The 27,541-nt window shown below is 42.2% G+C and overlaps 1 protein-coding gene across 2 annotated transcripts in view; it reads right to left on the bottom strand.

Annotated features, from left to right (window-relative positions):
• The window catches only part of htr4 (5-hydroxytryptamine receptor 4), a 122,058-nt gene extending 94,841 nt beyond the window's left edge, over positions 1 to 27,217 (bottom strand). For both annotated transcript variants that reach the window (XM_028416456.1, XM_028416455.1), the window contains exon 1: positions 27,203 to 27,217. The gene's annotated coding sequence lies outside the window, so the exon portion shown is untranslated. The remainder of the gene's footprint in view (positions 1 to 27,202) is intronic.
• Positions 27,218 to 27,541: the final 324 nt, after the last annotated feature.

The raw sequence follows: 27,541 nt of genomic DNA, 5'->3' as shown, positions 1-27,541 counted from the left end.
TATCTACCAATCACATCAGAATACATTACACAGCAACAGAACGCTCTCTGCGATTCAGGAGCCTCTCAGTCACAAATGACGTCTCATTCACAGTCAGGAGGAAACAGAGGAGTGCTGTTTAATCAGCTGTAGGTGCTCCCTTTGTACTTTACACTGTGGAATATAATGGTGTGGGGTTGATTTGTCACAAAATCTCTGGTAATACTTAACATAATTTAAAACAATCTGCATATTATATTTGTATTACAGCCCGCTTTATTCCAACTATAATCACATAAATACCCCAAAGCACACCAACAGGCTGAGAGACTGATCACATGCTTCAATGCTTTCCCACATTTTTCACTGAAATAATGACACTTAGAGAAAACTGGAGGGGGTTTTAATTAATTTGAATGTGCAAACATATTTAACACATTTCCTGCTTCTAAACTTTGGTCTGATGATAATAACGCCGGCTTTCCCTGAGCCAGAGGAGGTGAGAAAGCAGTGACGGCACATGAGCATCTGCGATCAATACGCCTCGGATCTGAAGGTCAATCCTCCACCGAGTCTGACGCCCCTTAATTAAACCAGAGGGTGGAACTTATTTGCTTGTTTAAAGTCAGACAGCACAGTGTCAGTGAAGTCTTAATTAACTGACTGGTCATTATCAATTTAAATATCGACCTTTTTTTCAAAGCATTTTATTCAGGTGAGAATGTGAATGACATCTAACCCATAAAAAACTTTAAGCCAGGGGCTCCTGTTAAATTTGAACTTGTCTCGATAGCACATGGAAGCACATGGAGGTGATGAGCGTGTTTGAGGGCGGCTGCATTGAACATGTTTGAAAATGTTTAAATGAAGGAAGCATGACGTATTAGATAAAAATCTCTGCTTCAATGTCGAACACCACTCCTATCCATATCTGTTACTCACAGCAGGGACTCTTGACTGCTGACATTCCTGCAGCACCCGCCTGTCAGTCACCATCTATTCATCCATATCCTTCCTCTTTCTGTTAGTGTCAGTCAGGTTTCAGTTATCCTGCTTTTTCATCTTCAGCACAGCAACCAGCTGACCCGACTGTATCATTTTACATTCTCTCACACCAGCAGGGAGTCCCATAGTTCTAATGCTTCGGAGTCGAGCGGCATGACCGAGACATGGCACAGCTACGCTACTTTCATACACGGCGGGTGTCAAACTGCATTAATAAGATGAGTCAAATGACATTTAGGCCACGGAAACGCTTCCTTTCCAACTCGCTCCATCACACTCGTGCATTTTTCAACATTTTGAAAGCAGAACCGAGGTGATAAAATCACACAATATGTTTATTCAAAGCATAAGGTGAAGATGAGAAGGCTGGCGTCACCAGTATGTCCTATGAGATGCACTATTTCTACACGTTACATAAGATTTGATATGAAATTTAAAGAAGATATACAAAATAAAAAAAATAAGAAAAAGTGGAACTTTTAGTATTTTTTTTAAAAGAGAACCAGAGCAAAAACTACACAATATTTGCACATGTATGCACATGTTTTCAAGTGCTGCTTGTGTCTTTGCACTGATCTGTTTTGTTACCCGCACCATCTGCTGCCTGTCTCCTCTGTGTCCACAACTGTTGAGGGAAGTGACCCGAACCAGGTCACGTCAGGGGCCAATGAAGTGGACCAGGACCTCTGGTTGGAATGACCCTGAGGCCGTCACACTGAGTTTTTTTTAGCATGATGATCACCGGCCAACTGTTTCTACTTCTAGGAAAAAACGTCATGTTTTCAGTGGAAGGACACTGTAGACGTGGTGCCATCATGATTTTTTTGTGCAGCTAACCACACGGAGCTCTACCAATCACCTTTCAGGTGAGTAGGTTAAAGTGTGTTCCAAGTTTAGGACACACAACTCTATTTCCTTCAGGAAAGGGGTTCCTTGTCAACCTCAATCAACACATTAGCTGCTGTCCTACCTCACATTCCGCCCTGTGACCGAACCCTCACCACACACAACTTCACTCTCTTCGCTGCATTTTTAGGAGCAACAGAAATCACCCATGTGGGTGAAGCCCCTATTGAGTTTCCTTCCAAGTGCAGGCTCACTGATGACTCTGCATGGTTTTATTTGACAGTAGTAATTAAATCTGCCTGCCTGTTGGTAGGAAGCAATCCAGCCTTCAACTGTGTGGATTTTCCAGCTGGATAATACTTCACTGTGACAGAGTGGAGCCCCTTGCGTATCAAGACTGGTGACGGCAGACTAACTTTTGCTGCCGTTCTGGCAGAGAGGACGCTGTTCTCCTGCACCCATGAAACCAGGACACGCTCTTCTGTAGCTCTTGATGAATTTTCCCATTTAATTTAAATGCTAATTTGAATTTGATGGCAGTCTGGGGGCTCTTCTCTCTCAGTAAGAAGATGGATGCTTCTCCTCCAGTTCCTGCATAGTATTTAGTCTCAGTAAGCTTCCGCTTGCTCTCTTGACCATTTTCAGTGAGGCCTCTGCAGTCAGACTTCCACACAGTTTAATAAACTGAAGATAATAAGCATCCTGTGGTCTCTGGGTACACACTGTGCAGCCAAGATAGTCCATTTATTCCCCACTGATCAAATCCAGTGTTTGTTGTTATTTGCGATTCCATTTGCATACGGCTGTTCATTAAGGTATCGATCAAAGAACTGGGATGATCCTATGAATCATTCATGTGCTGTGGGCAAATATGTGAACAGGTGAACAGAAGAATTTATACAAAATAAGAAAGAGAAAATAAAGCAAAGAATTAAAGCCACAGAAAGAGATGAAAGAAAAATAAAGCAGAAGGACACAGAGGCTGGAAGCAGCTACTTGGACCTTGCCAGGAGCCATTTAAGTCTGTGTCTCTTCATGTTATTGATTTCTAATATCAGCTGACACTAGATGGTATTTCATGGGCATTTGTCATGTTAAATGTCAGCATGGCCTCAGTCCAAGGCCTCTGACTGAGAGCAAACCTCGATCTGCTGATGGAGGAGAGGATCAGGATCTAACAAGTAAAGGGGACATTTTATTTTACAGTTTTATTGCTGAGCCAAACAACTGAACCATCTAGGCAGAAGGGAAGCACTGTGCTTACAGACAGGTTGTGGTGCCGCAGTGAGTCAAGGACAAACCAGGAAGTATCCATTTAAGGTGATCGTGTTGGATGTTGGGAAACAATGAGTTCTCAAACTCATTTTCACTTTCCCATAAGTGGTTTTACAATTATCTATTAACCTATCTCTGTTTATGAGTGAGTTTTTGGCACACACCAGTCCAAACAGTCAGCCTAACATCCAGCACTTATGTTTTTATTTCTGAATTGAAAAGCCTGTGAGACAAGACAGAGACTAGTTCCACTGTAGAGCCTAAAATCGGTTACTTATTGATTACTAATACTACGATATAATTTTTTTAGGCAGGTATAATGCCATAAAACATGACAACTTTTCATGGACTGTTTATAATTTACCTCAACAAGTGAGGCAGATGGATTAGAGTCAAAGCATCTTTTAAAAAATAAAGCACTGCTGCACTGCTCCCAGCAGTTATGGGCCTGTTTTCAGTTTGGTGGCAACAGCTAGAAGCAATTTGATTGGATGAAATTGTAATAGACTCGATAAACAGATGCACCATCTGACAAACCATCTGACAACCTGCCAGGTTTTATTAAACTCTTTTTCCTAAACAGATTGCAAATATGACTTTCCAGCTGGTTAATTTGTCATTACACAAATAACCATTGAATAGATTGATCAAAAATGAATCCCTAGTTGGTGCTGTTACGCAGATGTTATTTTTGAGAAAGTAAGCCTATAAAATGCGATGCTTATCCCACTTAAAAACCTGCTGGGCTGTGTGACTCAGTGATAGTCTGTGGCCAAAGAATCTCTCTCTCGCACAAAAACACCTCCTTAAATCCATCAACCCGATGATATAAATGTCAAAAAAACGGTCAGCTGCTGTCTAAAAGCAAAGTGTGTAGGAACTTTAACGAGCACCGTAAAGTGGAGAGAAGAAGAGGGAAGCAGCAGATGGAGGACAAAGATGGGAAGAGAGCTGATGATAATTTAACGGAGCACTACTGAAAGTCCTCATTATGTAATGAGTCAATAAGTCATTACCTCCTCAGTTTCCTCAAGTTCAAATGCAAACACAGTTTCGTTCTTATTGCACTGTGTCACCTTACATTGCCTCCGTTTCCTCATCCCTCAAGGCAAACAGGGAAACTTCTCCTCGATGCTGCGGGTGCCAGCCCTGCAGGGGGCGCTGCAGATAAGACGCCACTCTAAAATATATGAAAACTTCTGCCCAATAACAAGACTTCCTGGTAGCTTGTGTTCCAATAACATATGATCCACAGTGAAAACAGCATGTGGCCAAACACATCAGCAGCACATCAGGTGGTCTGCAGATCTGCAGGCCTTCACATTGATCAATATTAGACTAAACCCTAAGGGAACCGAGCTCCTGACAAAAGAAAAAAGACAATGACACATTGGTATAGGTACCTTTGTGTGTCTAATTACTCCTTCTGCCAGAAGTGGCAGACAAAAAAAGTTATGAACAAAAGGTTCATCTCATTCAGCACTTTCAGGGCAAAGTCCAGAATCTGAGCCACCCTCCCAAACCACTGACTTTATAACATTAGAGTTGTGTGAATAAACCATCAATAGCCATTGTCTTTGTTGTTCACCTCCTGTGCTTTTATTGCCTCCAGCACGGAAGTAATAAATGTAATAAATGTAATAAATGACACTGAGGACTAAGGTAAACATTTTACAGAATCGTGTCCAACCTTAACTACTTCATCACCACCTGCTGCGCCTGCCAAAAAGAGTCGCTTCCCTTTTTATGTGACAAACACATGCACCACACAGGAAAGCAGGCAACGCCCCACATTTGCACTTCAAATCCACGAACTGTATGATTGAAATCCAGTTAACTTGTTTAAAAACATGATCTCCCTCCAGCATTTGTGTCAGACGTTTCACAGTTTGTCATTTAAACGACAACAATTGACAAAGAGTGCAAAGACTGAAACACTCCTGAGCCCCAAAACCACAAGAAGGCCAAGGCAACTTTAAGTACCTCACAAATTTAATGGTTAAATGACCTAAACTGTAAATCCGAAAAGAAACTCTGAGGATTTGTTTGTATACTAAAAATCCCAGTAAAGTCTCTAATAAAGCTGCCCATTAAAACATTAAGTCTGACAAACACAAAGTGAACTTGCAGCCACGGGGGAAGGCCGGGATGAGCCAGCGCGCGTTCCCAGCCCCATTAACCTTAATGGTTGTTTCTGTCAACCGTCATCGATAGAAGCTGCGAGCATGTAGGTCACACACACACGCACGCCTGTCCACTGTAGCAGCTTGTTAATGACACAGAAGAGAGACACCTGGGCACGTTCAGAGAAACTGATGACAACCAGAGGTAAAACCTCAAATCATACACACTAACTATCCAACCAGCATCACTAAAAATGTTTATGAGGGAGCCATTTTTATCCATTGTGTATCTTTGTTGTGTGTATCAGCTGGATCAGAATCATTTTGCCCCTCCTCTCCATGTGTGTGTATGTCCTCAAATTCTCATGCATGCATCCATGGGTATTTGTGTTAGCATGCATGAGTACGTTTGCATTCATCTTAACATCCTTCGCCAGCTGGTTGCTCTCTCCTTTTGTGAGTGTGTGTGTGTGTGTGTGTGCATGTGGTGTATATGGGTGTGTTTCCACAACTTTATTGTGGCGCCATAACCCTGATAGTCTTAAGTAAGCAATTCCTGGCACGGTGGCACCACAAGAGTTGATAAACGAACCTGACCTCAGAGTCCACAACCGTGTGGCACAGACAGTAAACCATCTATCTACCAAGCAACTATTTGCTATCTGTTATATTAGATCATTTATTCTGCTGAGAGCTGGAAACTTGGAACAATAAAAAGATAAAAAATGTTCTGCGGCTCTCTGCGCCTTTGCCAGGAAAGCTTTCATTAGACAGAGCCAATGGAGATGAAGGGAATACGTTCGGGTTGAGTTGAAACGTCGATCATAAACTGAGGACAAACCTTGACCTCACAGCAGCAAAGTTGCTAAAGCACAAACAATAAAGATAATAACTAAACAAGAGTCTTTTTTTTCCCACAAAGAGACATTCATCAATTGAAGTAATGTAGATTTTCTTCAACAAAGTTAAGAGCAGCCGTTTGCACATACATTTTATTTTCACTTGCTGTTTGCTTTTATTGCTTTATCCTGCTGTTTTAAATGGATTGTTGGCGCTGTTTGTTCAGGGTTATGAACATAACTACTTGGTTAGGTTGTGTAAAAGATCATAATTTGGCTCTTGGTTACCACAACACGCTGTTTTACTGCAGAAAATAAGCAAACTTTGAGTAGCTATTCCTGATGCTAAAGCACTTTCACAGCCATCGTCCAGATAATAAAAAGTCTCAACTGCAAACTTTAGCATCATAGTGAAACGCATTGAGATCAGAACAAAGTGTGCACTCAGCTGTGCAGTCCTGCAGTACATCTCGTGGGACTGTTAGACCACAAGATAGAATTCGTTATCAGTTATCCAAGGTGAGAATTCACTGGCCGCTAAGCCATTTGAGCAGGTAGACCTTCAGAGAGGGTGCATGTAGAAAGTTATTCTCAGACATCGCTGTCTGGAAGAAAGACCACCCAATGAGACTATAGTGAGCAACTGATGCAGTCTTGGCTCTTTCAGTTACCTGGAGCTGCATCCAATTTTGAGTTGTTGAGTATGTGCAGTGTGACGCCCCCTTGGTTTGGTATATCTGGATCATTTCCAAGTTATGGTCATACCAAAAAATCTCTTCAAACAATAACATTAATCCTTCTTTTAGCTTTGTTTTGGTCTTGTCCACAACTCCTGAGGGAAATGTCCTCTCTTATTATGTGCTTGACGAATTTCTCAACATACGTGTGTGTGTGTGTGTGTGTGAACCCTGTGACATTCCATTTCACCTGATTTATTAATTGAAAAACACTGATAAATGGAGCTTTAGTGCAGCACTGTGTCCATGTCCTTGATAACCCAGCATCATAAATACACTCCACAGGCTACTGTTGATATAATAAATCAGAGGCGCATTTGTATGGTAGGTTATTATTTCTGTCTAATGCTGAAGTTGTTCAATGTTTTGGAAAATATAGCCTCCAAGGATAGTCTGTCTTGACACACGGTGCAGGATAAAATGTATGTACAGCAGAAAAGACATTCAAGGTTTATGCCATCTGTTATCCTTTGCCATGTATACTGTATATGTATATGTCAACCAGCATGAGGCCTTTGGAAGGACATTCTGAACCAAAACAAGTGTTTGTAGTAAGAAATGGCCTTCAAAGTAGCCTCCACAGTAGGATGTTAGGTTAAAAATAGGCTTCATTACATCAGCTCATCACATGTGTACTGGCAGAGCGGGCAGGCTGGATCATTCCACCGGTCAGTAATGAGACACTTCACCGAGTTTCAAATCAAACAAATGCACACCTATTAGGATGCAACTTTACCCACGGGCAAGTTCAGATACTCCTCGTATTTAGTTCCAGCACTGACATATTATTTATGCCTCCAGAGCCGAGCAAAGTTTGCATAACTAAAACTCCATCCTACCCACGTAAAGTAAATATCACCCTCCAATGCTCTCACTTTGTTATGTTCAACAATTCCAGGGCTTTTGTTATGATGAGATGTTGTAATTTATCACTCTGTTACGGACACCCTAAACCTGCTTCTGTGTATTTAAAACCCATTTGTCAATTACCTACATTTTCAAGAATCACAACAAAACCTAAAGTTTTACAAGGAGGATGGAAGCTGAAGAACAATACTGACCAAATGAGGAAGAGCTGTACAAGATAATGCTGCACTATGAGCTAAGAAGAAGGAAAGGTCACATAAATACCAAAAAGCCACCTTTTTTTTTTACAGTGTCTTACAAGCATAGACTGTAAATAAAGATGGATTAACTTTTCATGACATCACCCAATTGGCCATCTTGGCAGTGTGAGAGTCTGACTAACCTGGTTATTCCAAACATGGGCAAATCAGAAAGATCACAATCTGGCACACCCATAAAAGCATGGGCTTCATTTCTCAGCCGGGGACGTTGCCCCCGCTGTTACAAGGCAAACAACAATTTCTCTAGTAATCATTCCCAGCACATCCCACCGCAATGGGCAGATTTGACATGCACACTGACATAAGGCCACACAGCTGCATGAAAAAATCGGACGATTTCTCCGGTGAGGAGACAGACATGTTAATCATTCATAGTATATGGGATGAGATTGGGTGAGATCTACAAATCTAAATGATCATTAATGAATCATTTACTAAACAATGGCTGCCAAAATCAACAAAGGGTCTACAATGAAATAGTCATGAGCTTTAGACGAGCCTTAGTTATAGACTGATTTTCTACGACTGCAATGTGCTTAATTTCTCTGCTTAACTACAAAACATCTCAGAAGACAAGCATGCCTCCTAAATACACATGACGCTTTAGGCCGTATAAGATCCTATTTTTAGGCCAATGTCCCATCACTGATTTGACCGTTTTATGTGCTTGGAGCGAAACGGGATGACGGCTGGCAGATGTCGTTAGTGTCACTCACGCTGAGAGCAGTGAGTAAGAAGGAAATGACATCTGTCTGTAGTATGCTTGTCTTTTTCTAAAGGGGGAACGTCCATGTACAGGCTGATTTAAATGGGATACAGAATGCACCATCAGCTATGCATCAGCATCTCCTAGTAGTCTAACAGGAAAACATGACTTGACTTGAATAACTGGTTCTTACGCCGTTACTGATCCGATCTGTGCCATTGTGTTTGGTTTTCTTATGGGTGAATACTGCAGGACGAGTATCGTTCGTGAGTCCTTCCTTCCTGCATTTATTAGAAAATGGTTTCAGCCGACAGACGCACTCGAGGAGCACTTGATTTATTGAGCTGGACACTTGAACAGCAGAATGAGTGTACATCAGGTGCACTTGATCAAACTTGTCAGATGGATTTCTCCTCAACAACTGCTTTCTAGATGGAAAATATGGAGAAGACAATCGGCTATTTATGTAGATATTCTTCGTCACAAGATGCAGATCAGGAGATTTGTATTTATTAATACCGACACAGGCTTTTGTCAGCCCCTGCAGTGTTATAAACTTCACCAGTGACTACAAATCACGATGGCTTCATCAGATTACACAGTGGAAATAAACATGTTTCCTTTCTTATATAAACATTTTGAGGAGTTGTATCATAACATAAATGTAAATCATATGCTACCTCATCATGGGGGAATAATAAACTCTAATATTAGAAAGGATTGGCAGCTTCACAGGATCTTAACAGCAGCGGAAGTTTCCTCCTTTCAGTTTCTCACCGATACAGAACTTATTATTTACAACCAAACTGTCTTTCAGGTCACACATATCCCACTGTTAATCACAAGATTAATACACCAGATAGTTTCTAATATATTAGCTGCAGACAGTTTGTCCTCCCAGGGACCAGCGTGTGATGGGAACTATGTCCTCCTAAATCATCTCCTATTGGAGCTCTGCTGGCTCTCCCACAGAGCGCCTCAGTCTGGTCCATGCAGACGGGAATGCTGTGAAAAAATTTAAGTTAAGTTAAAATGAGGATATTCAAAGTAATGCCTCGAATATGTGATCCCATGTGGAGACAGAGTGCTAATGCTAATGGCTCAGAGTGTGGTTAGACCTCAGCCTGTTGTAAATCCAGTTTAATGACATTTCACTTTTGCTTAAAGGTTCAAACTGAGCCTCTCCTCAGCCTTTAATCTGCCTCTTTGCTGCAGAATCAATGAGCCTGCCTGGAACGTCCACACAACGTATTGTGTAGTCCTGGAAGGAGCCTGTGTGTTTAGGTATAATTCCGTTAACAACAGTGATAACATACTGATGTATGCATGTATGTTTTCCGTGTTCATCTCACTGATCCAGCCTTTGTGCCAGAGTTCAAGTGAAGTACATAAAACTAACAACATGCTGTGATTTAAAGCTGTGTGTGTGTGTGTGTTTTTCCAGGATGTCTGGTCCTGAGGTCTTATTGGTGCCACCTCACTCGGCTGTTATGGACTACCCAGACAGGCCTGCCAGGATAAACTGATGAGTTCTCACCAACTCTACAACCTAAGGTAAATAGACGGGCAGTTTGCAGACAGGCGCTCGTGGACTGATGTTCAAGTGTCAGCTCCAGGAATGCTGTACCTCTGCCCCGTCCGCCTCCTTTCCAGAGTCCTGGGGAGGATAAGCTCTCCCCTGGATAAACCTCTCCTCAAAACCGATTCGACTCCTCTTTCTGTGTGAGAGCAGACAGTTTTCTGTGGGTGTCTCTCGTGAAGCGGAAGTCCATTCTGTGCATAAAGGCACACAGAGGTGCCTTCTGGGCAAAGTGCGCACAACTAGGACATCCATCCACTCTTTGCTCCATCATACCTTCCTCTCAGCTCTTAACCTTTTCCCTTTTTTTCTGTTTAGTTTCTTCTTCCCCCTGCCCTGTCCTCTTCCTTTCTACTCCCTCCATATTGCCTGTGGTGTGCACAATTTTTAACTGAGCTGAAAGAGAGCAATAAAAAAAAATGCTTGTCTGTGATATACTGCCACCAGATCAGTGCAGGTCACAAACGTCGATACACAGTAGTTTCAGGATGCACACATTATATCTCTAGATAAGCCCAAAGAGAGAAGAATGGCTGTTGGAAAAGAAAATGTGAAACAGACAGTGCACAGGTATTTGTTGTTCTTTTAGCGTAGAGTAACCGACCTAACGATCAGGACGACTCTGCTGCGTCTTTGCTTTAAACTGCTTCTGACAGCTCTATACACACTGGGGCTGTTTGAGTTTTGGAAAAGCCGAATCTGTCTCACATCACTGTGATAAAATATCAAACCCCTCTTTGCATGCTCCGTTTAAAACCACTTCTCTCGCCTCTCCTCTTTTTTTAATGCCCTCTTCACTCAGAGATAAGCAAATGCTCAGAGAGGAGTTTCTGTGCAGCAGGGCCAGAGCGGTGGATGAAGGATGATGCCAGGTGGCACAGGACGGCTCACTCCGCCTTCATGACTTCACTGTTATAATATAAAATATGTGGGCTCACATTATAGTCATGTATGAGAGAGCAGAGCCAGGAAGAGGCAGTATGCAACTCCCCTCTGCTTTGTTGTTGTCTTTGTTCAACAATCAATCAAACTGGAAACAGCAGCTGCTCCGGTGCTGCAAAGGATAGTAGCAGAGCCCGGAGACTAAAGAGATTCATCAGATTCATTATTATTATTATTATTATTATTATACTGTGATGAACCTGTCAGAGGGTATTAATGAAACTTGACAAAATCAGGAGCTGATGCGGACTGTTGCTCAGCCTGCAGCGGTTTCCCTCATTTTATTAACAACAGAATCCCACAGGCTCTCCAAAGAGAGAGATATGTGTGTGTGTGTTTATCTGACGGTACAACAGTAGAAAATTAATTTGACTATTAAGACGGTATAACTTATCTCTAACACGGAGACAGGATCAGAATGTAAAAACAAATGTTGTCGTGTTTTCACCCTTCAGACTACACAGCACCATCTTCATCACAGTTGTTGGAGCTTTTTGTCAATAAACAGTGGTTCTACAAAACTCTTGTCTTCATGAATCTCAGGAATGTTGCTGCAAACAGCACTGTGGGCCGGTGTCATTTCCTTTGCTTTGATAAAGAAGGGTAATAAGAGATAATGAAGGAAGCAGCAGCAATTTCCAGCGTCCACATCCTTCTTGTATATTGTGTCATACTCTGGACAATCAGGTTTCCAGAAAGGTCTGTTTTGACAGGAATCAGGGTGACTTCCTGTTTGATGGCCAAAGCTGCAATAAATACATATTTAATTACTCCTATAAACACTATTACATCAGCAGGCTTAGGTTTAGCTGCACACTCACCCCATTGCTACTTTTATGGTCTGACAATTGATAGTGTCATAGATGGACTTTCACTCTGAGAACAAAGTGCATTAAACGTTCACCCGTCTGAGCTCATCTGCACTTTAGGAGGAGATCTAACGTTGGGAAAGAAAAGAGACGGCCTCTATCTCTGTCCAGATAGGAACCCTCTGTCACTTGTAGAAACAGAGAGATAACCAAGACACTTATTAAATCAGGAACACCAGCAAATTAAGACTCCCAGATCCCAGGCAGCGAAGAACGTCTGCAAGGTTTTAGTCCCTTATTAAACATCAATTGATGCTTAAAAGTCCATCGCTGTCTTCTCTCCTCTCATTTCTAGAGACGTACAACAAACACATGTTTACAACAGAAATTTCCTGCTGCCAGTAGGTGGCACTGTGACGGTATCATCCAATTCCATCCATAGCAGTACTGTAAGGTTTTGTGGGAGGAACTGCAGAAAATACAGTAATTCTTTGTAATGGCGAATGGTCAACTTTGAGGCCACGCCCCTGCCACACCCATTATCCCTAGGGTTTCGTGCTCGGGCCCTAGTTACAGGTTCCATGTAGGTAACATCTCCCATCACTCAAACATATTACAGATACAGAGAGGGAGGTGCAGAGAAAAGCCAGTTGAGGAGACTTTTTATGGCCACTCCACCTGCTGCTGCACTCCCACCACAAGAGGAGCTACTCGGATAAGTCAAGGGTCTATTTTCCTGCAGAGAGACTGTTGACATTAAAACCTATTAATTTGAAAAAGCATGCAAACAACCCCCTTAAAAACAAAAGAGTTTCTGTTTCAAAAACCGGTGCTGAATAAATGAAGGAAGGTTTTGCATTATGCACAGCAATGTTTTATTGTCTATGAGTTTTGATTATTCATCTGTATAATATCATCTTCACCAGCTTCTGTCAAGGTGACGGAGGCAACCACTATGTGAGATGGTGTAAAAACCAAGGCATGTAAATCAGTAGGGACCTGTAATAATGATCGTGCAGGCATTGTTCAGGTTGTTTTTGGACCCAGTGATGATCAAACTACATATGACATTGAGCTACACAGATAAATAAGCTTAAACATACTGAAACCAGGACTTTGTAGAAGCCTATGATCGTTCCATCCCTCCTAATCAGTCTTCTTCAACAGAGCCGGGTGTTCATTAAGTAAATTACTGATGCATTAATAGTAAAATGGGGCATGCTCTATGCTCAGTGAGATCCGCCCTGCACTTGTCTCAACCTCCACCCTCACACCCAAATATTGTCATTTCAAGCACTACAAACAAGACAACTTTACAACCTCCAGACTTTAAAACAGCAGCCCACAAAGCAATAAGCGTCACAGTGACTAAGCAGTGTGTGCATATAAACAAAATATTTTTTCATTAGCTTTTTTTCCCCCCCACAACGACTTACTAAGACTAGAAAGCTTCCCTTTGTCTTTGAATATACATTATCGGCATCTGGCAGAGGAGGGAGTAGATGTGTTTACTGATCTTTCCGATGTCGACACGTAGGTTTTTGTTTAGGGAAACATAAGTGAGATTAGAGGAGAGATTTGAAATTTACAGCATCTCCTCAGAGTCGCTTATCACCAGCTGACCAGCCGCCACTTCAACAAAAGACCTAATATAATCAACTATCTGATAAACAATCCCTGAAAACACAACCACACAACTCACAGTTAGTGTAGCATGCACATGGACCTCGCTCATAACCGACTAGTGTGTAAATCTGCATGCACCAGGACACAGTTAATCAGCAGTTATCACACACACGCTCTTCCTGTACTTGCAGTGTGCTCCACAGTGGCTTCTTGATATCAGGGAGCTGCATCTCACTCCCAGCACTGAATTTCCTGGAGCTTTAACATGTTTATCCCCTGAAGAGCCGAGCGGCTGATAAACCTGCTCTGCAGCAGCTCCACCTCAAATTACTGTTTCAGAGCAGCGTGCGTTCAAGATCACACAAAAAGCCAGGTTTGATCACATCTTCAGTCTGTGCATAAATCAATGAGTGTGGACATGGGCCTGCTAAACAAACAGAAGGAGTCTCAGCACTCCTCTTCTTTCACATTTCTATGACTTCATTATTGCCATTATTGCACTATTTATCGCCCCCCCCCCAAAAAAAAACATCCATCCTGGCATAAGTACCGATTATCCTGCATCGTCCCTCAGCTCCGCAGAGCATTTTAGTCTCTCAGCTCATTTTTATTTTGGTTTGGTTTTACAGCCTGCAGCTTGTTTGGATTCACTCTCAGCCTGCTCATTAACCTTGTTGTTTTGCAGCAGCAACAACTCACTCAAAAAAAGAAAAAGAAAAAAAAACTGTAAAAAAAAAAACAGAAACCAGGAAAAGTTATCGGAGTGAGTGATGCTTACAAAACCTGGTGCCCTCCTATGAAAGTTTGTTTTGTTTTTAAACCATGTGTGAGTTTGCTAAAAGAACACACCCTTAAAAATGAAGATTTGGAAGCTCTACATTACATTACATGCTAATTTCATCAATCATTTTATCACATCACCGCAGAGTCATAAAAGGTCTTAAGGGGCACTCCTGAAGACCTTTTTATGACCATATGACTATGGCGGCATCAGTCATTCTGTACGGTGTGGTCTGCTGGAACAGCAGCATCACTGAGAGGGAGAGGAAGAAGCTGGACAGAGTCATCAGGAGGTCCAGCTCTGTCCCGGGCTGCTCTCTGGACTCAGTGCAGGAGGTGGGTGACAGGAGGGTCCTGGCAAAACTGACATCCATGCTGGACAATGAGTCAGCTCTGCAGAGCAGCTTCAGTGGCAGACTGCTCCACCCTCGGTGTGTGAAGGAGAGATTCAGAAGGTCTTTCCTTCCTGCTGCTGTCAGACTGTATAATAAACACTTCTGATAGGTGGAATATTCACACACCACAGTGTACAATACATTATTTATTTAGTTTTTGATGCACTATGTACAGTTTATAAACCACTTCTACCTCCACTCACCTGTGCAATAACTGTTAATATGTCAACTGTTTTTTGATCCGATTCTATTCTATATTTTATTGGTAGTCTATTTTATAATGTATATATATCTTTTCTTAACTTATCCTTTGCTGTCTGTATCTGCTGTTGCAAAAATGCAATTTCCCCATTGTGGGACTAATAAGGTTTTCTTAATCTTAATAACATGTCAACCAAGAAATACAACAAGCTGTGAGGCAGCAGGTAGCAGTAAAAGACAAATCCACACATTGCCCCAGATTCGTATCACACCAAAGTCATGTCCATAACCGCCGAGGCTTCCTCACAGGACACCGTTTAGAGCCAATGAGACAGAATGACTCCATCTACAAACCACTGATGGGCAATTACCATCACACACTGTTCACAGTGGCAGTTAAAAAAACACCCTGTAGAGAGAGACTGCAGTTTGATTTTCACACATATCGTCTTCTTTTCCTCAGTAAAATGTTTACAGAAAGTCTCACTTGGCCTACATCTACAGCATCATGACCATCTGCTCCTGGAATTGCATCACTGGCTGTGCAGCCTGTGTTAACGTTTATTTCCGATGACGTCGTTCGTTGATGGCCCCGCAAGACGCACTGCATTTACATGTCAACAAGTCCACACGAGTTGCCAGTGCTGGAACTGGATTGTGTGTGTGTGAGTGGATTATAATCCACAGTGGGTCTTTACGTCGGCATTTTTATGTGACTGAGATCGGATTACAATTACTGTTACTGTTTAACCAACACACATCACAACAGGTGCAAACAGAGCAGATTTATGGTTCAACGCCCACACACACACCCACACACACACACACACTCACTCACAGCCCAGTAAACAGATTCCTTATACAAACAACGAAACTCATATTAAAAAGAGTGGCGCAAGAGCTTTCACTGTCGCTTTCTGCATCTCTAACTCAGTTTCTTATGTTCAAAAACAAAAAAAAAATCACTACTGCCACAGAAAATACGTTTTACTGAATATGAGCCACAGACTAATGACAGAAATTTATCAGTGACAAAAAAATAGAATTAGCTTTAACAATCACAAATAAAACCATAATTGTCTCTCGAGGCATCGACAGTTAATTGTTTCCTTCTCTCCAGGACTCCCTTAATCTGAGGATGTTTGGTAAAAAGAACAAAACAAAGCCATGCATCTATATTTTTCACAGGAAAATGTTTTTCTCGCCTGGTTACAGCGCCCAGTCAAACCAGTTCTGTATGAACAGCTCTCAGTAACACTGGTCTTTTCTCTCTCTACATTGGTCACATAATGAACATCATAAGTCAAAGCTGCCTCCAGCCTCAATGTACTGAGTGCATAAAAATAGAAAAAGGACACAATGTGTACCATGTTGGGTCGTCCACATTCTTCTGGTGCATTATCTGCACTGGTCAGACATTTATGGAAAATAAATAGCAGAGTGCTTGACTCCTGGCCTCTTTAAAGCACCCTGTGTAAACACCCGGCTCAGTATAGACCAAATATGTACAAAAAGGCAGCACAGACCTCTGAGATATATACTGATCTTTCACATGCACAAATCGCTGTCTTTTGAATTTTTGTATCTTTTCTATAAAAGTAACATCAAGCTGCCTGTTGCAAGCGTGTTTTCACAGTAACCCTCAGGCCAAACTACAGCTTGTTGCCTGCAGGTGTCACTGCTAAAGATGATAACAGAGTAGAAGTCTGCTCTGTTTTCATCCATCTGTCTCTGGCTTCCTGCTGTGTGAGGTGTAAGACAGAACCGGGGGTCAGCAGAACATAAATTCCGGATTTCAGAATGCACACAAACACACACAAACACACACACACTGAGGTTGACTACTAGTTGCCTCAGATGGTTTTCAGCAAACATTTCCATTTTTCCCTTGAAAGAATTTTTCATGTGTATTTCTTGTAAATTTGGATCAAAATGTAAAAGTCTTTCCTTCAGTCACTGTGTGTGTGTGTGTGTGTGTGTGTGTGCTGCAGGTGGGCAGCCTTCAGAACAATGTTCACACACCTTTCAGTCTCTTTGAAGTCAGCTTTGATGTAGAGAATCAGAGAAGCACACTTTTGGATGACAGTGATATTTCATTTGGCCAGAGGGTTCTCAATTTACAACACACACACACACACACACACACACACACACACACACACACTTCAGACCATACTACTAAGGGAATGTTTGTCACATTCATATTGCTATTGTAACTCAGTCAAATCTGCAAAACTGAGATACACAAACATTAATATATTTGATGAAAAACATGTTTTTTGTCCTCCCACATGTAAATGTGAGGATTTGTAAAAATCAGACTTGACACACTTGTTCACACCTGCAGGGGAAACAATGAGATTCCAGGTCTAGCTGTGCATCACAGCACCAAGTTTGACTCATGGGTAATCCCAATATGGGCGTTAAGCTGGCCCATAAGTGGTGCTGAGGTGGTCAAGCAACCCTACAAGCACGACACTCAGCGAGGTGGCACCTACAGGATACTCGAAGCCCTCACAAGTCAGGTATATGAACACAATCCCTCTGGATCCAACTTTGATTGTGAACAGTTGTCCAATCTTTCAAATCAATGCTAGCTTGCCGACATTGATTACTGCTCTTGGAAAGGTTTGTAAAAAAAAAAAATCACAGAGGAGGTTTATTGAGTGGACAAGACTTTTAGTGGGAAACTCAGACCAGTGTTACTTAGAGCTGTTTATACTAAGCTGGTTTAACTGGGGGCTCTTACCAGGAGAGAGAAAGAAAACCAGACAGACGGTTATTTCCCTGTGATAGCATACTGTCTGTTATGTGAGCAGACATTTGTCTTATGTTCTGAATTTGAGCCTGTATCTTTCAGGAGAATCCAGTGTTTTGCCCCCATTATCAATTTTATCGATTTTAACTGCTGTTGTGCTGATATTTCTATGTGAACAAACATTTTCACAGGTTGATAATGTTATGTTTACCTGCTTTGAGTTTTTCCCTTGTGCTCCAGATGCTGCTTGTGCTTTTTTTTAAGCCTTTGCGTCTCTCTCTCTCTCTCGCTCAACGCTACTTTCTGAGGCTCATTCTGCTCTGCTTGGCTTTCGGATCTGACGTTAGAAGCTTGTTAAAGTCAAAGTGAATCTCGACTCTGCTCCCCTGGGTGAACATCTCCTCAGAAATAGAGTGGGGATAATGCATCGTTGCTCAGGTCACATCACAGTGCAACATTTACTATGTGACTAAAGCAAACTGCTCTCAAGCCCTACTTTATCAAAAACATGGTCTTGGAGCATTTTCAGTTCACACATAACCTCTTCAGAGAGGGAGCATGCTGCTCATATTGACCAATTCCACTTTAGGTCTGCAGCCATGTGGGCAACTTTAAATGGTAAGGTACATGCACTATAGAACATAAATGCAGAGTAGGGCTGCAACACATGAGTATTTTTCATTCTCGGATACGCGCCGATTATTTTTGCGATTACTCGAGTACTCGGATCACGTGTAAATGTAATGGTTTTTCTATAGATACGGCTGCATCGAGCAGCAGGTGAATGCCTGCTTTGGACCGCCGCAGTGTCATTGCTTCGACCCGCGACCTCTGGCGCCCAAAACGCTGATCGTCCCGCTACGCCTCAAGAGAATCATCCCCGATGACGTCACTAAACGAAGTGTGTAAAGCACAAATGTAAAATAAAAGAATGCAGCAAAATGGAAATGTACGTTTTTTTGTTAATGAGGGGAAGAGGAAGAAAAGCTCAGCTGCAGCAGTCAGAGTTTGTGCCAGAAAAAAATAATCAGGAATCAAAGTCAATCATGTGTCCAACCCTTCACTTCCCTTCATCAACATAACTCGAATAATGAGGCTGGTTTTGACAGAAAGGCTGAGTCACAGGTCAAGCGTCTGCATCTTTAAAATCTGCTGCGTAGAGTCGAATCAAAACTGCTGAAAGTGACGGATTTAAAACAGTCAGTCTATACTTTACTCCTACAGTGAGTATCAGTGTTACATTTGACACGGCCACAGTGATCAAGGATCACAATAAACACACACAAACTCCTAAAACTGACCAAAACTGAAATCTACAACTTCCTGTTCCAGAGGCAGGACTCGGCTAACAAGAGGTTTGACCACAAAGAAATAACTACTTAGGCTACTGTCAACAGTTTCACTCAGAAGTTATTTCAACATCAAACAATACTTTGGGAAGATTGTACACAAAGCAGCAACATTCTGTGTTTCAGCTGGAAAGAAGCATCTGAGTGTAATAGGAGGTGAAGGCGGACTCCTGCAGCCTGCAGCCTGTATGCATAATTAATGAGGGACTACATTTGCTTTCTCACATTTTAGGGAATTTAGCTGACGCTCGTATCTGAAGTGACTAAGAAACAGCGTGCGAGCACAAAGGATTCAGCTACTAATAACACAAACTTAACAAGAAAACAAAAGCCAAGGAACACATGTTTTCAGCCAGGGGAACTTGGTCTGTCTTCACCTATAGGATTATTCCTTCCCCTCAGAGCAGCTCTGTCCCTGAGAACACACATCTTACTATGTGTAGAGGTTGATGTAAACAGCTCCGCTGGGGAACTTTATCGCAGCTAATTAATCTACGACCGAAAGTCATTTTCGAAGTTCAGCTCTGCTGGATTCATTATCGCTGCCTGTTAGGTATACCTATGCCATACAGATATAAACATAAACGTATACAAAACTCTGATGAGAGCAAATATTGAACAGAGCCTCAACTCCTCCAACAGGAACTTTTTAATTAGCTGCACCCCCTACACATTCACATACATACACACTTGAGGCCCATCACTGACATAGTTCCCAAGAGCCTTATTTGCCTCTGGCAAAGGAAACTAATTCAGTATGGGATCTGACATGTTAATGGCGCCTCTCAAACACATGATGGAGGTGTCGTATATTCAAACAGAAGTGTTTTAATTATAAAGCCTGCGATGACCATGTTTACAGTCTCTGGTTGTTCTGCGATGCAGGGTTAAGGTGGGAATGTGCCCAGTATAATAACCCAGTAAGTGAAAATGAGCCAGGTGATCAGTGTAGTAAGCATGTTTGCATTATTTGATTTACAGTAATATGGTTTCATATTTATGTATCCTGCACATGTGACTGGGTTATTGGGCATGGCAGAATGTTTCTCCACTTTTCTCTCAATTTTCAATTTTAAACCATCTTCATCAGGAAAACAGAAAATGGACTTTTAAGGCTAAATGACTGGTGTTTATTGATGTAGCGTCCTCCTGTGGTTGTGCATGTCAAAGGTGTTGCTTGGAAAATCAGTTCTGCACAAGGTGGGTTCAGTCCAAACCACGACCTTTCCTAAATCTATCCAAGTATAGTTCTAATGTCTATCATCATTCCGGGGGGAAACAAGCGTTAAGTGATAATAGTGACGCCTGAAAGCAAAAGTCTTGAGTGTGTGGGTGAAAGACGGAGCAGTGTGAAAGCCGCTATTCACCCCTATCTGCAAGCTCTTGGCAGCAGTTAGGCATAAACCATATGTCATTTTTGGAGAAGGTGAAAATTGTCTTCATTGTTCATGTGGGAGGATGTTTTTTTGCCAAATAGCTATAGAGCAGCACTGCTAAACCAAAACGAGATGGAGCTTTGAGTTCCAGTTCAGGTCTGTTTGTAGGTCTGGAGCCGTAGCAGTGTGCTCTGAGACACAGAGGCTCTTAATCACCGTCTAAATGATTTTGAAGCTTATTGTCTTTGCAGCAGGTGAAGAGGACAAGACTTCCTGTCTTTCCAGATTTTCCCCTAGTACAGTATATCTTTTCACAGACTGTCTACATGTAGTCTGGGATTAACTCCTGACGTAACAAACAGGCAGAAACAAGCACCCCAAAACATTCTCACCTACACCTACCAGACTTCGGCTCACCCTTCCCTTAAAGAGATTCATAGTGTGTGTTTATGTGTTCTGTTGTTTTTCTCTTCTGCACTGGTCTACTGACAGCTGTCAACGTGCTTCTGAAAAACATCAGTGCTCTGGCTGACAGCATTCTGCATGGACAGGTGCTGCTGACCTGCAGATGCCAAACTCCGACCAGTCCTCCTCACACAGACAGACAGCAGAACAAGAGCATGTACATCCACAGCACACACAGAGTGAAAACACCCATCAGTAACAGCGACCTAATGATTCCTAACAAGCAGTCGTGAAATCTCTTTCATCGTGTCTGAATGAAGTTGTCACTGCTCAAACAGAATCCCTCTCTCTCCGACTGCCTGTGGTAAAACCCCAAAAATAAATACAGACACATTCTCTCTCTCCGACACCACACGAATGTTCTGCCCTTCTTTCATTCCCCCTAACATCCGTTTGTCTTTTTGTACTCTTCATGAACTCTCCCTGCCCTCAGCTCCTCTTAAGCACAAACTCACTCACTCCCTCACTTTGCCCTTGCCTTTAAGCCTCCCTGCTCCATAATGCCTCTTCATTCTCCACCTCTGTCGATGTTCGTATGTCTTTATTGGTACAACAGCCCTTCAAACTAACTTGGAAAATCTTGAAGTTCAACTTTCTGTGATGTTATAACAAGCATGTTAACAGACAGGCAGCAGGAGCTGTTCTCATACATGCGCATGATATTGCTGAAAGTTTGAAGGCAATTCAGCACTGTCTGAAAACATTCGCCTCACTGTCCATTAACCATTAAGAATGAACATAATTGGAGGGTTCCTTTTCTTAAAGGGTGGCGGAGAGAGCCTGCAACATTACCCCCGCTCATTGTTAGCACACAGAACAGCACTGACAAGTCCCATGACGTCCCATGACATGATCTAATAATACGACGGTACACTGGCACAGAGCTGGATATCTGTATTTATCCCCAACTAACTCCAAAGGACCAAGCTGTCAGCCGGCTGGCTCCTCAAACTCCCGGACATTTCTGCAGCAGATAGTCATAGATGAGACTCGGATCCAACCAATCAAAACAGTCTGAAGGTTTGACTGAGTCTGCAATGGTGGTGATGATGATGGTTGTGGGGTTTGGTACAGAACCAATGTACTTCTGTAACCATGGTTATTTCTTTAGTATTTAATGCATCAACATTGAGGTCTATAAGCACTGACTCGCTTTTGGAGCCAGCCTCAGAGGCTGTGGGGGGGGGGGGGGGGGATCTGTAGACATGTACATCTCTAGTCTATTTTAATAAATGTTACTTGCATAACTACAGTGATTAAACTGTATGTCAGTGAGCTCCGATCTGTACCTGAACGCCTTCTGTTTTCATGCAGATGGAGCTGCTGCTGCTCAAACTTCACCCACACCACACACACTGATCCAGAGATTTGTAAAGAAAGCTCCACAAACAACGAGTTTCTTTCCTGAATCCTATTTATTTATTTATTTATTTATTTATTTATTTTGCTCGTCATCTCTGGAGGAGCTCTGATTGGTGAAATATCGGAGCCTCGGTGTGCTGAGCCGAAGCAGGTCTGACAGCCAATGACTGGAGGTAATTATCTCTATTCAGCAGCAGCTCAAATGCATTTAGGAGTAGATCAGAGAGAGTTCCATAACAGTTTGACTCCGCTGAACACAATGCACACATCGCATCATCTGCCTTCAGTCGTCGTCGCTCGGTGCCTGCGCTGTGCACACAGAATAGTACAGCTGGTGTACATTTCAGCAGAAGAGATTTATTACAGCCATATGATCTCAAATACAAGGCTGATGTTCAAATAATCAGATCATCTCCGCTCCCACACACAAAAGGTAAAAAAGACCTTTTTACTTCAGGTTAATTAGAATTTTCCCACAAAGTGTGTGGGTGATTTTACACATATAAATTCCCATTAAGAGATAATAATAATATATATATATATATATATATATATATATATATATATATATATATATATATATATATATATATATATACACACGTTCAAATACTTTGCTGTAAACAAACACACAAAGAGAAGAGATGTGACATGTAATATATATAAATATAAATAAATTATCCTTATCTATTATCATAATGCCGCATTAAAATAATAATAAGGAAGGAAGGATGGATAAAAGGTCATGAGTGACTCACCTGCAGCCAGCAGGAAAAAATCATTGCTTATCACAAATAGTGGCTTTACACTGAACAACAAGACACGGTGATTTGAGATTTTAAAATGTCATTGAAAAAATAAACTACGATGACTCATCCTGCACTTGCGGCGTGTCCTAATTTTGCAACCAACCAGAGTTTTCTGTAGTTTGTTTGAACATTAACTGTTCAGCGTGATGATTCTTGAGAAGAATGAGACCGTCTGTGACAAAGATTTGAAGCCCAGGTACGGTTAAATCCCTGTGTTGTCTTTGTTTCAGCTTGTGTACAGGAGTCCATTTTCTTCACAACCAAATGAGGAATGAGTCAGAACTGAGTTAATGAACTCCACAGAGCTGGTGAAATCCCTACAAGCTCTCAGCACAGCAGAATGTCCGTGCTGTAATCACTGCTTCTATTAGTGTCAGTGTTGAGTAACTGGTCCTTAAATCATAATTAATATGAACAACTCACATCACAGTATCAGTATCACAATCCTGTTTGTGCCTGGTCACAGCTTTCTGGAGGCTGAAATGGCATTCCATCAAAATGCAAATGATGTAATTATTTAAAAGCATTATTTTAATAATACGGAGGTGCTGTCACCCGGCAGCAGCGACTATTGATCCTCAGCAGATGCTCTTTTCCCTTTGTGTGTGTGTGTGTGTGTGTGTGTGTCAGAGTGTGAGTGGGTGTCCAGCACACCCAGTCATTGATCCAAACGGCTAGCTTGTTGCATAAGCCCATTTAAATCACTCTCTTAGATGGAGTGTGTGTGTACAAGTGTGTGTGCGTTTACTTCAAACGCAATCTCACATCATGTAAATCATTTCAGTCTGAAGATGTGTTAAATCTCAGGTGACTGCTCAGGATAATCAAATGAATGTGAGTCAGTGTGTCTGCACATGTTACCTAACATTGTCACGTGAAAACCTTCCAACTGATGATCTCTGACATTTCTTCTGGCCACTGTCTGACCCTGACCTTCATCACTATGCTGCTTCCTTCATGACAAATAAAATGGCATTGTGCTATGGAACAATAATGGTTATAGAGAAAGCCACCTTATTATTTCCTGCAGCACGGCAATGCCTGCTCGACTGGCACTGAACAGTGTGTGTCAGCAATTATGTTTGCCCCAAAGTAATCATTAAAGCAGTAGTATTTGCATAATTTGTTATTTTTATTTTGCACACACATTCATTCTTACGACGGCGTATTAGGGCCAATGTAAGAAAAAAAAATATTGACCCGGAAGAGGAGGGGGGCTAATAAAACTCTCATAACACCGTGATAAAAACTAAAAACTTTAAACAGTTGCATTTTATCCAGTTTACATGTACACATAAACCGTGTGCATGTATGCAATGAAGATAACATCTTGGAAACGCGACATAATTCCATGACCAGGAAAAACGGATGCAAATTTCTGAGTTTTTTTCTAGCAAATTTGCAACTTTTTTTCTAGCAAATTTGCGACTTTTAATCTCAGAATATTAGCCCCCCCTCCTCTTCCGGGTCAGTATTTTTTTTTCGTACATTGGCCCTAATACGCCGTTGTACATTCTTTATCTATTATTAGGAGGAAAGTTCCTTTTATCCATCGAATACATCAGCACATTTAGTCTTGTGCTGAACCGGTCTTGTGCACCTTCAGAGCCCTCTGCTTTGCTTTAACCAACGTCCAAGCCCACCGTGTGACGACGCGGACGGCGAGCTGACAATGGTCTGCTCAGAACATCATGTAAACTTTACACAATGAGTTAAAAACTGCCTGTTGATTTTGCCCAAAATAACACAGACACACATTCTAAGACAGAAGCCGTGGGCCACATAAAATAAAAAATTCCTTTGGACACCCCTTCTCTATAGAAAACTTTCCTTTTTGCCGTGTATCCCATGATGCAGCAGTCAAAGTGAACCACCCCCGCTGCACCCTGCGTCATACCTTTGACGACAATGTACTGAGCATCAGCACATTGACTGATATACTGTACTGCATGTCCTACACAGAGAGTGTGTCTGTCGGTGTACCGGACCGTGTTACCAACCCACTCAACATCAATATATTTGACATCTGTGTTGACTGTTCTATACAGCACTCACACATGAGCCGACTCTCATTATAGCTGTACACTGTTCACAGGAACAGCAGGGTGTTAGAGGACAGACAGTGTAAAGAGCACGTCCCTCTGTGTCCATTCAGTTTGAGATAAGCGTGTATTATCCTGAAAGAACTGCAGGTCAGCGCTAAGCTCTCAAGAGACATACATTTCTCATAATCAACTCCGCACACACCCACACTCGCTGCAGCTTTCCAAATCTCTCTGCCCAATTCATCTGATTGTTTTGGTGTGCTGATCCATCAGGATGAGTTTGAACAGCTTTCGCCATCTCCTCCAAAACACACCAGCTCCCAACACAGTGCACACACTTCATGCTCAGGAAGACAAATGAGGAGCAGCAGCGAAGCATCTCACACAGAGATGAGCATTATCACAGACACAAACAGCACTGACTGGTACAGTCCAGGTTTGTTGCTGTGAGTTGGTTTGAAAGCCTGCACTCTGCCCTCTAGTGGACGGAAGTCACAAGTCATTAATATGAAACTGAAAATCTGAGACCGTGTAATCTGCTATCCAGCTATTAATCCATCTAAATGTTGTTTACCAGCTCTGGTGCTCTTGTAATTGTGGAGTATAGATCTAATCCTGATAACATTAGCCCGACTAAATGTATCATAGATACACAGATAAATCTCACCCTGATTAAAGCTGCAGCCACCCCCTGCCACCTATCCAGGTCACAGTAAACTGATAAACATACAGCCTCTGGTGCATCCCAAGGCATTCCCAGGCTCCATCTCTCCAGAGGGTGCACCCCCAGGTCTCCTCCCACAGAGACAAACTCCATGAAATGCCACAACTTAATGACAAATTATCCCCAAAATTGGCACAACTTCAATATTTCATCTGGAGATTTCTCTCTGATTAGATGCCAGAGGTGGAAAAAAAATACAAAACTCAAACATAAACCCCGAAAGAGCTCTTGGCAACAAAGCAAAGCAGAGCAATAAAAAGTCAATTATTGTGTGGGAGGAGAGATTCACATCCACAACTTGGTTCGACAAAAAGTCAAGAGCTGCTTCCGCTGCGTCTGTTTATCTCCTCTAAAATAAGAAGTATTGTCCTCCTGATGCCCCATGTGTGCACTCTACACAACGAGTGTTTCCAGTGTTATAAGCAGTGTGGGCAAAGCAGCACAGAGTTTTTTGTTTTCACAGAGAAGGATTGATGCCCCATACAGATGCATGAAGTAATTTGCCTATAAGATGGCATTGCTCTGGCTGCATTCCAGCCCGTCTGGCACAGTTGTTGTGGGGGCGAGCTGGAGAGTGTGAGAACCGTAAATGATACGGCTGCGATCCTCCGATCAGCAGACACATTGTACCTGCACCTTTGATCGAGGGACGCCCAATCCATAAATATTACGTAACGGTAATAATGACGGCAGTTAAGTAACTGTTCAGTAAAATTAGTCATGTGCACGTGAAAGCGTTCCAGAGGACGGAAACTTTCCGCCACTGTAATCTTGAATGTCTGTGTAAGAGTTAAATGTATCTGATACAGTACACAGAGGAATATTCCCACATAATACTAAACTAAACATGTCCACCTAATCTGTGTCACTATTCTCATTCTACCACCAGGAATATTTGGTTAAATTTAACCCACTGGCATTCAAAGCAAATTCAATAATTTTAAAAAAAACAAAACAGGAACAGTGTCATTAAATCAACAGCTCATATCCAACTGAAGTGATCCCCAAACAAGCCCCATCTGAAAACCATCCATTCATCGATGAATCCTATGTGACAAAATAACAGCCATGAAACGATGCCTACACGTCCAGTATAAACTCTGAAGTGTAAATAAATATTCTTCATACTTCTACTTATACCCCATTGTGGGACTAATAAAGGTATTCTTAATCTTAATCTTAATCTTAATCTTAGGTCAGATCCACACGCTCCTAATTACAGACGGGGTAACATTATGAGTTCTCCTGTTCTTTCCTTCATAGCTGTGAGTGTCACCTTATCTGCAGAGGTCAACCTGTCACACTGAAGACAAATATCTGAGCGAGTAAAGTGGATTTAACTCACCATTTCTCTGGAAAAGCGCCGGGTTCACAAAGCATGTCACGACACTAAATCCCCATGAGCCAAAGTCACATTGTTCTTCAGTCCGGCAGCTCAGAGCGAAACTAAAAAAACTGAACCTGAGAGGAGAGGAGAGGACCGGCCGGGGTGGCTGCTGACGCTCGGGACTCTTCGGAGGAGTGAAGTGAGAAGCGGAGCGCGGTGGGTATGTGGAGAAGTGACCGTGCGCAAAAAGGCAGCGAGGAGCGCCGGGCGGTGCGCGCACGGAGACACTGTGGGGAGCTGGACAGAGGAGGGAGGGAGTGAGTGAGTGAGTGAGTGAGTGGGAGACTTTCCTGTTGG

Source organism: Parambassis ranga, chromosome 10 (assembly GCF_900634625.1).
Source record: "Parambassis ranga chromosome 10, fParRan2.1, whole genome shotgun sequence".
In the NCBI taxonomy this organism is placed as follows: domain Eukaryota; kingdom Metazoa; phylum Chordata; class Actinopteri; family Ambassidae; genus Parambassis; species Parambassis ranga.
This window is presented reverse-complemented; position numbering and strand designations above follow the sequence as displayed.